Source organism: Xenopus laevis, chromosome 3L (assembly GCF_017654675.1).
Source record: "Xenopus laevis strain J_2021 chromosome 3L, Xenopus_laevis_v10.1, whole genome shotgun sequence".
Classification (NCBI taxonomy): Eukaryota; Metazoa; Chordata; class Amphibia; order Anura; family Pipidae; genus Xenopus; species Xenopus laevis.
This window is the reverse complement of record NC_054375.1, coordinates 79,651,576-79,667,857: the sequence shown is the minus strand read 5'-3', so window position 1 is coordinate 79,667,857 and position 16,282 is coordinate 79,651,576. Positions and strand designations below refer to the sequence as shown.

At 36.1% G+C, this 16,282-nt stretch overlaps 1 protein-coding gene across 3 annotated transcripts in view; it reads left to right on the top strand.

Annotated features, from left to right (window-relative positions):
• Positions 1-16,282, top strand: part of tafa5.L (TAFA chemokine like family member 5 L homeolog) — a 263,103-nt gene that overhangs the window by 24,386 nt on the left and 222,435 nt on the right. The window lies entirely within an intron of this gene.

Here is a 16,282-nt window from a genome sequence, read left to right as displayed (position 1 = left end):
AGAAGAGAAAAGATTACACATTTTATACTACTCAATGTATGATACAAATCATCTGTCTTTTGATACCGTTTCTTAAAAAAAGGAATAAAGATGACATTTTAAGATGCCGACAATTGCCTTACATTATGTGATGCTTTATAGATTGAATGATGCTTATAATAAATAGAGAAATGTACCATTTAAATATTTTTAATATCATTCGGTACCTTGCATCATTTATCATTTTTACAGCTGCCGCATTTAAAAGTCTCAGGAAAGCTGTTTTAAATCCAGTTTCTTTCTTTGCTGCCTGAAGCAAGAAATTACACACACACATGTACAGTATGTATGTATATATATTTAAAAATATTTTTTAAATAAATTAACCAAGTCTTTTCATGAGTAAATTTATTATAATTGGTTATGGCATCCGATTATACTGACAATAAATTGAATTAGGCACGATTGGAGCTATTAAAGACATAGAATGGTACCTGTGCATTGAATAGCATATGCTCACAGTTATGCACATTCCCTCAAGTCTAATTGTATCTGGAAAATGGAGACAGTAAATAGAGCATGAATAACTACACAGACAGGCGTTTCAAGTTATACTTTATCAATTGCAAAAGAAAAGGCATGTTAGTAGATTTTCCTGCTCATCCCAGATCTACATTTTTACCTACTGTATTTTGCTTTTGAGAAGAAATTGTAAAAAAACAATGCTTGTTCTGCGTCGTGAAACTATCGACTCTGTCACCAATCCTAGTTGTTTTTTTAATATAATTGTAGGACATTCTAGACTCTAATAGTTCTGTATTTTTCTCTGATAATTGGACTCAGCCATAGCTGCAATATACTGTAATCATGGAGGCAATTTATTCTCTGAATTATTACATTCAGTAACTGAAAAGGAGCATGCCTGTTATTGAAAGATATACAAGCAGGTGTTGATCAATCATTACTCCTTTTTCAGTCTCATTGTAGCAGGACTGGAAAATAGTGACTGAACACCTTATTATCTGAATCAATTCAGCCCTCAAGCACTCTAATGGCACAGGCTTTAATTGTATATGTTGATTATTAGAGGTGTAGTAGGTCTCCTAGAATGATACAGCCACTGGCTAATGCAGAGGATATCCTGAGACTTGAGGCCACAAGTAGGTAGGAATCCATAATATAAGACAGTGAATAATGGGTTCCATGACAGACTGTATGTAGACCAAAAATGATTTGAGATCAGCATCTGTTTATGTTCATTTAGCTTACCGAGTGAATTCTCAGTGAACTATTAGTGCAGAACAATTGAGAGTAAAACACATTTCTTTCTTTGAAGATTTTGACAAATGGGCAGTTTCATAGTGATAAATGGCAGAACTTTTCTTAGGGTGTTACGGATAGACATATGCACATTAATTATAGCTCCAGCTATTGATGGGGTGAACTCACAATTTATCACGGGAGGTCCAGGTGCACATGCCCCAGACCTTATAGGCATAGCTCAAATTGCCCCCTAAAGCACAAAACAAGCAAGGTCTGTAATTCTTTCAATAAGATTCCGTTGTGGTTGTGGCAAGAAAAAACATGAGTGTGACACAGGTCAAAGAAAAAAAGGTCTCAGATCAACTGAGGATAACATATCCTCTGTACTCTACCTCTCATTAACTCATTTGGACAAGAAAGACAGTTATGTGAGAATGCTGTTCATAGACTTTAGCTCAGCATTCAATACCATTATACCTCAAAAGCTGAGCAGGAAACTGAGCGAGCTGGGATTGAGCACCTCTTTGTGCAACTGGAATTTGGACTTTCTGTCAGAGAGGCCTCAGTCTGTTTGTATCGGCGACAACGTTTCCAGCACCATCAGATTGAGCACAGGAGCTCCTCAAGGATGTGTTCTCAGCCCATTGTTGTACACATTGCTGACACATGACTGCATAGCTAGACACAGCTCAAACCACATCATCAAGTTTGCAGATGACAGGACTGTGGTGGGGCTCATCAGCCAGATCGACAAGTCTGAGTACAGAGATGAGGTTCCACAGCTGGCGGTCTGGTGCAGTGAGAACAACACTGAATGTGGATAAAACTAAAGAGATGATCGTTGACTTCAGGAGAACTCGCCCTGCTCACACACCACTCAACATCAACGTCTCCATGGTAGAGATAGTAAAGAACACCAAATTCATGGGAGTCCACACCTCAGCAGCATCTTCACTACCTGAGATGACTGAAACGGTCCAGCCTTCCGCCTTCCACCCTCACAGTGTTCTACAGGGGCACCATAGAGAGCGTCCTAGCAAGCTGCATCTCTGTCTGGTACAGTAGTGCCAGCTCTGCCAACCGGAAAAGTCCACATCGGACTGTCAGAGCAGCTGGCAACATCATTGGAATGGCTCTTCCATCACTGCAGGACATCTTCCACAAGCGCTGTGCAAGAAAGTCCTCCTGCATTGCACTGGACTCCACACGACCCTCACACAGACTGTTCACGCTGCTCCCATCCGGCAGACGCTTTCACAGCATTAAATCACATTCAACCAGAATGCGCAAAAGCTTTTTTCCACAAGCTATCGGACTCTGCTTAAGATGGCCCTCACTGCCTGCCATAAACTAAATATTTTCTCCAAAAATATTATGGCAATTTTAATAATGGCAAGGTTTATTTTTGTAAGTAATGGAAATTATAGAAATAAAAATGTATCAATGCTATCTGTTATAACAATAAAAGCATATTTTGCCATTATTGTCTGTTCAAACTAGGTTACCTGCAAGATTAGTTTATTGACTAATAAAATTACAGTAGGATAGTTTATAGCAATCTGACAGCATTTTAAATTATCTCCCGTAATAAAGCTGCATTGCATTTCCTCAGACACATTAACCCTAGTAAAATTCAAACTTGGCATATGTTCCCTGGTACATTTTACATTGTTTGAGGTGATAGGTAATTCTTTAGATGCACAACCAGCACAGACTAGTTCTCAGAAATCTCATGAATAATTTTATAATAGTTGGTTTAAGTTTGATTTGATAAATGCAAATTTGCAAGAAGCTATTTAATGTGTATTCTTTTAAAATAAATGATTTTAACCTTTATCCAAGAGACTTAATAATCTGATTAAAATTCAGATTTGGATTAGGTAATGTTTAATTATTATAGAATCTAGTTTATTTTCAGCAGCTCATGCTGTGTTCAGTAACTTGCAGTTGTAAATCAAACCAGAGTTTAAAATATGTAATGATAAAGCAAGGAAAGTGATTTATGGAATCTCTTGTAGTGCTTTATCAGCATCACTAAACTTGTGCTAGCAGTAAAGGTTGAACTTGTTTCCGCTGAATGACGAAGGAGATACACTTTAATGCATGTTCCTTTCAATGTATTTGATTGCACTTTGATGGTGATACAGTAATTAAATAAACTATAGAAAATCAAAACTTCAAACATTCCTTGTTAAATTTTTTTTAAATGAAATCATATTTTAATTGCGTAGTGGGGGGCTTACAGTAACTCATCTGCTCTTAAACTGAAACACTAAACATAGTTAATAATGTTTAGTATGTGGAGGGGGCATAGATTAGTTACATTTTCCATATTCATCCATATTGCTAATATTTCATAACTGAGTGGGTTCTGAAGAATTACTTTTAAAAAGGTATTATTAACTTTTTTTGTGTTTTATGTATTTGTAGCATAATGTATCCCTCTTCCCATCAATCTGTTTAATTTGACTATATTTATCATATTGAGGACAAGAAAAGCGTGACAGCTAAACATGGACTGTATGGAGGTGTAAGAGTTTTTGATAAGGTGTCATTTACACCTTCTAATTAAAAGAGCATGCATATGAAGAGAAAATCTTTAGCACACTCTTAAAGACATTTATTTTCTATTAAATGCATCTTAAATGAAACAGACTTCATCTGTGCTCTCTGGCAGTCAATGTGCATTTTTATACATGTATAGGATCTCTTCTTTTGAGCCCCACTATAATTTTCAATGTTTTTAATATTTAGGCCTTTAACAAATATTATTTATGCCACTGTTTCAAAGGAGAACTAAACCCCCTTTCTAATAAAAACCCCTACCCCCCTACCCTTCATAGTCCCCCCTCCCTGCTTCCCCCGCACAGGATTTAACACAAGTAAATACCCCTAAGGTGGTAATTACCGCTTGTTGCAGAGTCAGCAGAGCTCACGGGAGCCATATTTAGCCGCTTCGGTAATCTCAGTAAGGAAGCTCTGTATTAGCGCATGCACAGTTGGAGCATTCTCCTGGTTTGCTACAACTGTGCATGTGCCAAAAGTGACGAAAACTTCAGAAGACCCGGAAGAAAACCCAAAGTTTACCAAAGCGGCTTAAGATGGCCCCAGTGGGCTCCACTGCACTGACTCTGCAACAAAGGGTAATTACCGGCTTAGGGGTATTTACTTGTGTTAACTCCTGTGCGGGGGGGCGGGGGTTGGGAGGGGGACTATGAAGGGTAGGGGATAGGGGTTTAGTTCTCCTTTAAGACAGCTCATGCAATTTTCAACACTAAACTCAAATTTTGAGATTTAAAGAAATTTACACATTTGCTCAAAATCAACCGATAAGCAAATTTATAACAAGATATTATTTTATGGTTCATTATGTGAAAAAATATGAGTGAGAGGAGAAAAAACCCCTTTCTTCTAATTAAGTTTCCACCACGCTTATTCATTCCATATTTATCAATGGGTGAAAAAGTTCACTAAAATAGTAAACGTATTGAAGTAAACTTTTTACAGTGTGACCTTTTTATAGGTTGTTTTATTTTCTTCAAGTGAATCTGAAGTAGTTACACATCTAACAAAGTAACATTTTAGAGTTTATATGTTTAGAGCACTGCAATATGACTACACAACTCCAGTGTGCCTAGACTTGTATGTCCAGACAATGTGCTTCTGTGACATTTGAGGCTGCTATCACATCATTAAAACAATTCGAATTTTGGATACATCTCTACAAACATGCAGTTGGTGGATCCATGCCTACAAACAGCATTTTAAATAATTCAGTTACTTTAAAAAAAAAATTTAATGTATTAAAAGTGAATTGAAAGAAGGATTAAAGACATACAGCAATTTCCATAAATAGAGGCATGCAATGGAGTTTTGCATATTTTGTGGTTTGGAATTATTGAAAGGGGTGGTTCACCTTCAAAAGGCTAGTTGTTTTCAGAAAGATCACCAGAAATAACAACTTTTTCCAATGACTTTCTATTTATTACAGGCAGTTGTTTGAATTGATATAATAGTTGCTAATACTCCAGAGATGCTGCTGAGAAATGTATTAACTAAGGGGCAGATTTAAAAAAAGATTTAAAACTTCGAAATTCAACCATTGAATTGAAAAACTTGGAATACGAATATCGAATTCAAAGTTTTTTAAGCAAATTTAGCAATCCTGCGGTCGAATAAAAATCGATTGAACTATTAAATCGTTCGAATCAAGCGATTCAAACAATTTTAGCTTACGATCAAGGATTTTTATTCAATGTGTAAAGACTTAGAAATATATTGTAGAGGGTCCCCATAGGCTAACATAGCACTTTTGCAGGTTTAATTTGGTGGTGGTTAAGTATTGGTGGTGGTTAAGTATTGAAGTCAAAGTTTTTTTTAAAGAGACAGTACTTTGATTATCGAATGGTTGAATATTCGAACGATTTTTACTTCGAATCAAAGTCGAAGTAAATTTGAAGTCGTAGTATCCTATTCGATGGTTGAAGTATTCAAAAAATTACTTCGAAATTCGAACTTTTTGTACTTCGAAAATTCACTCGAACCATAGTAAATCTGCCCCAAAATTGTGACAGTTCAGAGTCTGCACCTGAATTACTGAGCTGCCAGACTCAAACACCAAAGACAGGGACATTCAACTTTAAACTTAGATTTTGGAAAAACTGTAAAAAATAAATAATGGAAAGTAATTGAAAAAAATCTTTATTTCTGGAGAACAATCTAAAAACAACTGAATTGAAAAAAGTGTTTGGAAGGTGAACAACCCCTTTAATAAGCATTTGCACCAATTGCACCATTTCATGATGAGGCTGTTTATAAGAAGCAATGAATATGGACTTGGAAGACATTAGCTGATATTGATATCCCATTTACAATGTGTGTTTGGCTTTATTGCCCCATTTTATTTAGGGATGCACCAAATCCAGGACTCAGTTCGGGATTCGGGCAAGATTCGGCCTTTAGCCGCAGGATTCAGATTCATCCGTATGCAACTGTTTGGTCGAACCGAATCCAAAAAAAATCACATGACTTTTCATCCCCCCCTTGTTTCCCTAATTTACATATGCAAATTAGGATTCGGTTCAGGATTCAGCCGAATCTTTCACAAAGGATTCGGGATTAAACCAAATCCTAAAATAGTGGATTTGTTGCATACCTAATTTTAATTGTGTATCAATTAAATACGAACTCTACATTTTATGACGTTTTGTTATGTTTCTTGAAGTATTTTGATAATTTGTATTCACATATTTATGTTTATAAATTAAAGGATTAGAATTTATGATACATTTTATGCAGTGGACTTTTGATGAGATAACAAATGTACTGATGTGTTTAGTTTACACAAAGACTCGACTTTACTCAACTTTACTCCAGCATTTCTGTTTATGCCGCAAATGATCTCCTTGTTCATCCTTGATTCCAATTACATGCTCATCTTGAAACCAAATTGTGCATCATTTCCATCAACATTTTACCGGTTAATTCATTCACTATAAAATGTCTCTTACTTTTGAAAGAAGTGACTGTTTTGAACAATTATTGCCAAAACTTCTGAAATAGCTAACATTTTTGGTAGGTTTTTGGTTTGGTAGGTTTTGGTTCGAACACCAAATTTGAGTGGACAGTGCCAAAATCATTGTGTGTATATATCTACCCATAAGAAGGTATAGAATGCTTTTCTAGAACCCTGTTATCCAGAAAGCTCAGACTTATGGGAAGACCGTCTCCCATAGAGTCCATTTTGAACAAATAAATTAAAAAAATATTTAAAAAATATTCTCTTTTTAAAACAGGACAGTATAAGAAGGTTTGTGTTTTGATTCCCATCATCCCAACATACAAAACTTATCCACAATAGAATGCTTTAAAGGTGCGTTATAGGTGTGTTATAGAAACAATGAATTATTATTTAAATGTGTCTAAACAATGGACACCAATGTCCAAATGTGTCCACAAACATTGTTGGTCACTACAATAAAATTTACAATGTCCATTAATAACTCAAATATTTTGGGGAGATATATATATATATCTATAAGCAATGCTTATCATAATAAATTCAATACATTTACACATTCTATGTAACTCTGTCAAGTGTAAATAGTGCCTTTTTAACATATTCATTAGGTTAAAAAAGTTGCACAAATGTATACCTATAAAATATCTTTATAGGAAATAAAAATGGTTTATAGTTACATAGTTACATAGTTAAATTGGGTTGAAAAAAGACAAAGTCCATCAAGTTCAACCCCTCCAAATGAAAACCCAGCATCCATACACACACCCCTCCCTACTTTTAATTAAAATTCTATATACCCATACCTATACTAACTATAGAGCTTAGTATCACGATAGCCTTTAATATTATGTCTGTCCAAAAAATCATCCAAGCCATTCTTAAAGGCATTAACTGAATCAGCCATCACAACATCACCCGGCAGTGCATTCCACAACCTCACTGTCCTGACTGTGAAGAACCCTCTACGTTGCTTCAAATGAAAGTTCTTTTCTTCTAGTCTAAAGGGGCGGCCTCTGGTACGGTGATCCACTTTATGGGTAAAAAGGTCCCCTGCCATTTGTCTATAATGTCCTCTAATGTACTTGTAAAGTGTAATCATGTCCCCTCGCAAGCGCCTTTTTTCCAGAGAAAACAACCCCAACCTTGACAGTCTACCCTCATAATTTAAGTCTTCCGTCCCTCTAACCAATTTAGTTGCACTTCTCTGCACTCTCTCCAGCTCATTTATATCCCTCTTAAGGACTGGAGTCCAAAACTGCACTGCATACTCCAGATGAGGCCTTACCAGGGACCTATAAAGAGGCATAATTATGTTTTCATCCCTTGAGTTAATGCCCTTTTTTATGCAAGACAGAACTTTATTTGCTTTAGTAGCCACAGAATGACACTGCCCAGAATTAGACAACGTGTTATCTACAAAGACCCCTAGATCCTTTTCATTTAAGGAAACTCCCAACACATTGCCATTTAGTGTATAACTTGCATTTATATTATTTTTGCCAAAGTGCATAACCTTGCATTTATCAACATTGAACCTCATTTTCCAGTTTGCTGCCCAGTTTTCCAGTTTAGACAGATCACTTTGCAAAGTGGCAGCATCCTGCATGGAACCTATAGTTCTGCACAATTTAGTATCATCTGCAAAAATGAAGTGCCTTTATAGAGATATTTCTTAAAACTTTTTCTGCAAGACCTGATTCCAAGGATTTCTCAGACATAGTTATATATACAGAAATTGCTGCTTAAACCGATAACACTAAGGACTCTCACTACCAATGACATTAAGAGTTTAATTGTTATTGATTGCACAACACTAGAATGTAATATCTCATGGGATGCAAATAGCAACTGCGCTAATGATTTATCCTAGTGAAAATGTAAATTTGATTCTATTTTTTATCAGTAGATAAATGGAGCACTGAGAAACATCCACATTAACCTCATATGAGCATTAACCTTTAATCTCAGAAGGGGGACTGGGTAACGTTTATGGAATAAGAGTTTATACTACCCTATATCATAAGGCATTTTTGTATCATAATTGCATTTTACTTATTTCGCCATGTTTTCAACTGTAAAGTGCGATGGGAAAAATAAATACATTCCTTGCATTGGAATAAGGCAATATCATTATAGTATAGTATAGTATATTTTAAAGATTTCTTAACGTATTAAAGATATTAAACTTTTTAGTGAATGAACATAATGATACATAGTGTATTACATTGCTAATGCTTTCAAAGCTGCATGGATTGCTTCATTAAATGTCAACACAGAAACTGTACTTTTCATAAAATAAATACAGTAATGGCATGTAGAACAGTACAGAATTATTTGTGTGTTACGGGTGGACTGGGGCGGTTTGCTTTTAACAAGTTGCTCAAACAGCATTATTATACTGTTCTCATTGTGTCTGGAAGTGTAAGCATCACAAGAAGAAAGAACCCCCAGTAAGTAAGTCATGTTGAGATTTTGTGCTTAAAGCACCATTTAGTTTTGCACTTCATTAGTGTACGCCTTGCATGAATATACCAATTAAGTGCTTGCCCACTTTTGACATTCCAGTCGCTCATTCTATGAAAATAATGCACATGGGAAAGTATTTTCCAAATCAAGCATTTGATACATCAGAGCAGCAGAGGCACAATATTACCCTATGCACATAATGGCATAAACGCTATTTATGCCATCTTAATCAATGTCAATATTTATGGGTAAATTCAGTACTGCAGGACAGTATACATTATATGATTAATTTGTATAAATACATCATTGCTGAACTAATTTGATTGACTCTAGAGTGTGCATTAATATGTTAAAGTAAGGTTGCATTTTCTTATTCTTCATACAAAGTAGTTTTTGGTAGTTTTACTACAGTTGTACCCTTAGCCCAACAACAAGCCATTCTTTGAATGCTCATTGACCATTGACAGTAAGAAAGCAATGCTCCATTCAGTGGAGAAGGCCAAACCCTAAAATAGAAAATATTTATAATTATTTTCTTTTTTATCACCATCATATGCTGCAGAAATTGCAATTTTTGTGGCAAATATTCACCTAGGCTTTAATTTCTGTCTGGTTACCACCCAATTTGTTTTTGACCGTCCAGTAAATCACCAGTCGGGGCTGGGCTGGAATTGAAAATTCACCAGCAATGTACGAGATGCTATATTTCTAACTCCCTCCTTTGCCTGGCCATCCCGGCTGACAAATAACCCCTTATATGGTTAGGCCCGCCTATTCCCAGTGATGTTATCACCTCCTCCATGTGATGTCACAACCCACTGTCTGACCCGAAGGCCAGTTTTATTCCTGCAAAAAAGTGGCAACCCTAGCAGAACAGGAGAAGTCTCACAAGCTTTGCCTACAGAAAAGAAAGCCATGGCAAGCAAATAGATTAGTAGGGGGTTATTTACTAAAACCCAAATTTATCTCATATTTTATTTAAAATAAACACGACCAAACTCCCATGCTTAATTTGACCTTATTTATTAATAAAATAACCCAAATTAATTGGATCATGGAAAAACTCAATAAAATCGAGCGAAAACCTGAATCGCTCAATTTTTTAGGGCTTTTTTTGAGAATTGCTTGATTTTTCAAGTTTTTGCCCAAAAACCCCCAAAAAGTCGGATTTTCAGGCTAAACCCAGCTCAGCCCACGATAACTTCAAATGAGTTAGGTGCCTCTACCATTGACTTATACAGGACCTCGACAGGTTTGAGATGGCGGATTTTCAGCATTGTGGTATTATAAATCTAAAAAAAATTGATGAGACTTTTTTCACTAAGAATTTGAGTCTTTGTCCTAAAAAGCCCGACCAGATAAATTTGAGGTTTAGTAAATAACCCCCTATATCTCCTGCTTGTCCTGGCTGTCAAATCAAATAGCAAAAAATATTGCCATTCGTTTGTGAAATCTCCAGGATTTTGAAAACTCACAGGCAAAGGGAATCTCATCAGACTTGCTCATCACTATTCATGACTAAGCAATAGGCAAAAAGTATGTTCAGCTTATGTCCTGTTTATTGCACTCATGTTGATCCAGGGGTTACACTGCCTTTTATGTTTCTCTAAAATAGATATCAATAATAAGGGTGAGTGCAGAGGATTTGTTGTTTGTTTCCCCGGAGATGAAAAAATGCTTGGATTCTGCCATTGAATCTCAAAAGGAATGTTTTTCAAAAGGAGCAAAGTAGTTGCATGACAATTTGAAATATTTTGCAAATGATACCTACAATTAAGGAATCTTGTAGGAAACCTAGATTGACAGTGGAATTAAAATCAGACTTGAGATTCCTAAGATTCTGGTTGATTTGATGCAAGTCAAAGTTTAAATGAATGCAAATGCTTTGAAACTGAAATGAAATAATGGCTTGGTTCTTAAACTGAATATGATTCACACAGATTATGAATCATTCAAGATAATTTTCTATACGATGAGTCTGATTTTGTGGTCTGCGGAAATGAAGGAATCAGGCATAGCTGAATTTATGGCCAATTTTATTAGCATACTTTAAAAACATGCATTTTTGAAGTACTGATTCATTCATCAACATGTTACAGATCTATTATTTTAATAATAACAGTATAATTTTACCTGTTTCTGCTTTAAAGATTTTCATTTTTATTGTAACTATTATTTGGCTCAGTGTGACCTCCGTGCAGCCACAAGGGTTATTTTTTGCATAGTACAGAACTCAAGTAATGATCAATACCCATAATTTATATGAATTCCCAGAGTAAAAGGCGTTGGTATGGCAGTCACATCATTTTAGTACCAAGGTGAAATGATTTTGTTTTTTATTGTTTTGTGTACTACTTCTAATGGACAATTTGATTACCGACTACAAAAAATACCTTTCAATCAAACTACAAATAACACTTAGAAACATATATAGTGCTAGAAATTGTGGAAGGCAAATCTGCGTAAATGCAACATGACAGAAAATCCCACTATAATGAACCTTTCAAAATGAAGGTGTGACAGCATAAGCCTGGTTCCTATGATTGCTGCACAAAAGAGATTGGAATGCAAGCTATTTAAAGAATGTGTTCATGCTGCTAACCTGAAAATTGCCCCCTTTTGTCACATACCTTGTGCAAATTTGATTCCTAAAAACAGCCGACATGCATCTTTTCAATTATCAGACATGAAACACTGCAAACAGAAGTGCTGCAGAGAATTATAATATTAATTTCTACAGGCCCTCTTGTGGACAGATACGTTATATGGAAAATCCCAATTTGAAACAGAATATATGAAGCACATTCAACCAGTGGCCTTTTTCCTCTGCTGTCAATTTAAAATGCCAGGTGTTCTGTTCTGTTCGGTTTTATTTTCCCCTTTGTTTCTTTTACACTTTCTACAGCAAAATATAAAACATGTAATGTATGTCCAGTTGTGCTTTAACAGCCATGGACAGCCTCAGATTTTCCTTTTTTTTTTTGGAAATAATTTGGTGCTTATTGGTATACTGTACCTGGTGTACTGTATGTGTTACAATTATGATTTGTCAACATTTTATATTCATCAATCTTTTTTTCTTATAAAAGATATTCACTTCCAAAGGGTTTCCAGACAGTTTGCAATATACAAAGTCCATTTAGTAGACATATTTTGTATTTGGTATCCCCTGGAAAATTGTCTTATTTTAAACCGTGGGATCCCCAACCTGAAAGAAGTGGTTAAGAAAGAAGAAATAGAGAAAAAAAAGAAAAGGGGTAGAGAGTGGAGAGAAGTATAGAGAAAGTATAGTGGGGGGGAGGTTGCCTAGTTTAGAAGGCAAACACATACAAAGTATCAACACATTATTGTCAGTTAGCAGAGGAGAGGAGAAAACATATTAATCTGACATTTTGACCTCAACACATTACCTTCTATCTTAGATAGGTTACTAGTACCTAGAATGCCCTTTGTGTTTCTAGGTGATCAAGTCTTGGACAGTGATTTCAAGCCAGTCCAGTGGCTGGACCGATATGTTTGTGGACCTGTTTGTGTATGATTCATTTTTCAGGATTCAAAGCACCCAAATTTTTTTGAATTTTGTGGGGCATCCCCTTGCAGCATATATTTGTTCCAGTGCTGGTAGTGTTTGTTCTACCAAGCTTATCCAAAAGTTAAGGGTAGGAGGAGACTCATCTTCCATTTAATGGCTATGGATTTCTGTGCATGGAACAGTAAAAAAGTGAGCAATGTCCTTTCTGCCCTTGAGGTGGTTGTATCCTGTAAGTAATTCAGCAGTAGAACCTTAGGGTGGATTTCGACCGGCATTGCCATAACTTGAGTTAGGTAGTTGGCAATATCCACCCCGAAATGCTGAATTTGAGTGCAGGTCCAAACTATGTGATAGAAGTCAGCATTGTGGTTTTTGCACTTGTTACACCTATCTGGGAATGCAGGGTTTATTTTATGTAGGATGTAAGGCATATAATAGGCGCAGTGTAGATATTTGTATTGGATGAGTCGGTCTCCGGACCTTATTAAGGGGTAAGAGAGTTTGCCAGTATGGATTCCCATTGTTCCAAAGTAAGATCCGGGATATTAACCAACCACTTTTTGAGCAGATCCTGTTTTGTGGCTTGGTGGCTTGTACATAGTAGAATATAAATTGTAGATAATAGCTTTGTGAGGTGCTCCTTGCGTATTAGATCTTCTAGGAGGGAGGTCTCAATCCTGAGGGTGTTAAAATGAAATTGTTGAGTAAGGGCATGTCTCATATGTCGATAGCGGAATAGCATCCTGTTTGGTAAGTCAAATTTGTCCTTAAGTTGCTGGAAGGAAAAGAAGACATTGTCCAAATATACATCACCTATATATTTTACATTATAATGTACCCAAAGTTGTGGGTCTGGGACTGCAAGAAGCTATGGTAGGTTAATGTTGTACCGTAACGGAATATGAGGAGATATAACTTGTGTACCATTTCCCACCCTCTTGCAGCAGAGCTGCCATGCCTTGACCACATTTTTCATCATAGGAGTAATATTATTGGGGAATGAAGCCTTCCTGTGTATTAGATTATGCAATCCCTCAAGTGACCCTATTATATGGGCTTCTAGAAATGTCACCAGGTCTTCCGGCGTTGGGATGTGCCACCACCTCAGAGGTGTTTATTGAGCAGCTACAAAAGTATTCCAGCATGTCAGGGGCTGCCAATCCCCCATTTGCTAGTGAGGATGTTAAGGCTTTATATTTTACCATTGCTGAACCTGGGGACCAGTAGAGTTTAGTTTAGTTTTCAAAGCAGTTTAAAAAAGGTGGTTGGAAGCCATATTGGTGATTGTCTAAACAAATATAGGAACTTAGGAAGGTACGTCATTTTGAATAGTTTTATCCTACCAATTAATGACAGTGGGAGTTTCTCAATGGTTTTATGGAGTGATATCATAAGCAGATCTATATTTAGTTCCTTAAATCTTTCAACATTTGGATGAATATTTATCCCCAAGAATCTCAATGAATCAACCCTAGTCAGTGGTAGAGAAGGGTCTATTTCCTCGATGGCCCTGAGGTCTAATACCAGTAATGAGGATTTGGCCCAATTAATCCTGAGACCTGGGTAAAGAGTATGATTGTCTATTAGCTGTAGAGCCTGTCTACATACCGGGTCATTAAAATATAGTTAGGTGTCATCCGCAAAAAGGGAAATCTTTTCCCTAAGGCTGCCCAGTTCAAACGCTCTGATCTCTTCATTGCCCCTGATTAAGCATGCTAGGGGTTCCATGGCCAAAGCAAATAGACCTGGTGACAAGGGGCAGCCCTGCCTGGTCCCTCTAGTTAGGGCTATTGGGGTGGACAGTTCAAGGTTTGATAGAATTTTGGCCCTGGGATTTTTGTTTGTCACTTGCATCCATGTCAAAAAATGTTTTTAAAAGCCAAACATTTTCAGGGTCTCCCATAGGAAGGTCCACTCCACCGAGTCGAATGCCTTCTCATTATCGAGTGAACAATGACTCTGGTGCCAATGTTATCATGGGCCATTGTTATGTTTGTATACAACCTCCTAATATTGAATTAGGCTGCTTTGTGTGGCATAAATCTCACTTGGTCTGGGGCGATTAGGGATGTGATTAACGGGTTTAGGCGCCTTGCCAATACCTTTGATAATATTTTTGAGTCTGAATTGATTAGCGATATGGGACGATAGGAAAAGAGAGACAAGGGATTCTTGCCTGGAGGGAACTTGAGGTTAGTGAGTGATTAAATACCTCTGAGAGTGCCGCATATTCATCAATCTTTAATGTTTTTTATAACTAAAAATGTTGTATGTCATTGGATTGCAAAAGTAACTTTAGAAAGACAAAGCATTATGGTAGAAGAAATACACCCAATGCATGAAATCTACTGTGCAAGATGAAAAGTAACATTTACCCTGTCAGTGAGATCAGTACTTTGAAAGTTGTTCTAGCAGCTCCCTTATCTTCATTAGCACACATGTATCACATGCTACATTATCTATGTGTATTGTGATGCTGAAGTGTAAATATTAAGATTGAAACTTCTAGCAATATACAGGTATGAGACCTGTTATCCAGAATGCAGATCTTTGTGTAATTTAGATCTTCATACCTTAAGTCTACTAGAAAATCATATCAACATTCAATAAACCCAATAAGCATCATTTTGGCCTTAAAATGTTTTCACTACATGAAAGTTTTTTTAATTATCTGAGATTTATTTTGCAAGTTTTGTATTCTGGCTTACCACAACTTCCATTAATGTTGTAGATATGGACACAGTGGCTAAAACCAGATTGAAACATCTAAACATTGTTAAGGTTGTGCATGTCTTGTTTCAGTTGATAAAATACTATTATTTTTCTTGATAATACTACTGGTGACTAATAAAATGATATTTATAGGAAATATCTTGCCATATTACTATATTCTGTGGTATAGACGATACTATTAGCTGAGTGCATCACCAATATACAGTGAACTGGTAATAGGTGAATCAGACTTATACATTGCATATTCCTGCAGCAGTAACGTTTATTGTTAAAAGATTCTGATATCAAAAATCACTGTACTGTAACTAGATATGCATAGCAAATTATAGCCAGAAGAAAAATGGATCCAGCAGAAGCATAGCTAAATTTAGACATGCTTCCTGCAAAAATGCAGCTTAAGGAAAAGCAACTGGCATTTAGTCATTCTGACTAATAGTAGGGGAAGGAAGCAAAATTATAATTGCACTAAACAGCCTCTTTCAAAAACAGAACTGTACTAAGTATTTTTTTTCTTAGGAATGTAATGAAGTTACAAGTTGAAAGATAAATATATTGATAATGGATAGAAAGATAGGAATCATGCAATAAAAAGAGATAGACATTTAAATAATGAAACAATAACGTGTTAAAAATGAATGCGTACCATGTATCTGGAAGTAATTAGGAAGAATAGCACATTCTGCAATGCTTAACATAGGGGCAGATTTATTAAGCCTTTGTAATTTTCAGTTAACTATCAGTAAAAAAATATCAATTAGTTCGGATTTAACAATACTCCCAGTGCAAAA